Source organism: Tupaia chinensis, unplaced genomic scaffold (genome assembly GCF_000334495.1).
Source record: "Tupaia chinensis unplaced genomic scaffold, TupChi_1.0 Scaffold142211_1, whole genome shotgun sequence".
Taxonomy (NCBI): Eukaryota; Metazoa; Chordata; class Mammalia; order Scandentia; family Tupaiidae; genus Tupaia; species Tupaia belangeri.
In genome coordinates, this window is record NW_006202061.1 from 11,025 (window position 1) to 11,929 (window position 905).

A 905-nucleotide genomic window follows, 5' to 3' on the forward strand; every position below is an offset into this window, starting at 1 on the left:
CGGGTTGAGATTCACATTGGTCTTGTGCCCCTCCTTTGTTTCTTTGACTGTTAACGTTATTTAAGACAGAGGGGAAAAAATCATCTGTTTCTACAGCAGGGGGCAGCATTGCTCGTGGTTTTACACCTCACAAGCCTCTAGCAAAGAGACGTCCCATCAGCCCAACCAACATCAGCATTTCAAGCTCACCTTGGTGTTTCCACAGGAGAAGCAAATAGTCAGTAGTTATAATTATCTAGAAAATCGCCTCTTAGAGTTGATCAGGTTGTTATTTAAGCATGTCATTTTCCCATTAGGATAACATGCCACATGCTTAAAAGAAAAAGTTGTTTTTTTCTGTCTTTCTAGTCAGTACAAAGTACCATACTGTACCTTGGGTGGTTCCTGATAAGCCCCCAGTGTTTGTGTTACTGTTGTGGAGGGGCACCATTAGCTGTGCTTTTACATCTGTGGGGACTGGGGAACAAAGAATTTAAGAGCCTCAGAATCCACACCACTTGGATTTTAATCCTGGCTTTTTTATTTTTTTTATTTTTTATTTACATTGAATCATTGTACATCTTTACAGCTTGCAATATGATTATTCTCAGCATACGTGCAAAGCAGGTCAGTCACTCAAATCAACAGATAACTTTCCACTCTTGTGTTCATATTTGTTTTGTTTTGTTTTTAAAGAAAAAGAAATTAACATTTATATTCTACTATTCACTAAACATTCAGATTTTTTTTATTCACTTTACACCATCACAACACACAAATGAATTTTCCATCCAAAATACACTGTGCATTGGCTCAATCAAGCACATCCACATACATGTTCTCAGCAAATAATTTTCCAATTCTTACGTCCTGCATACCTTGCCCTTTGTCTTGCCATCCCTGATTCCCCATCCCCCACCCTCTGC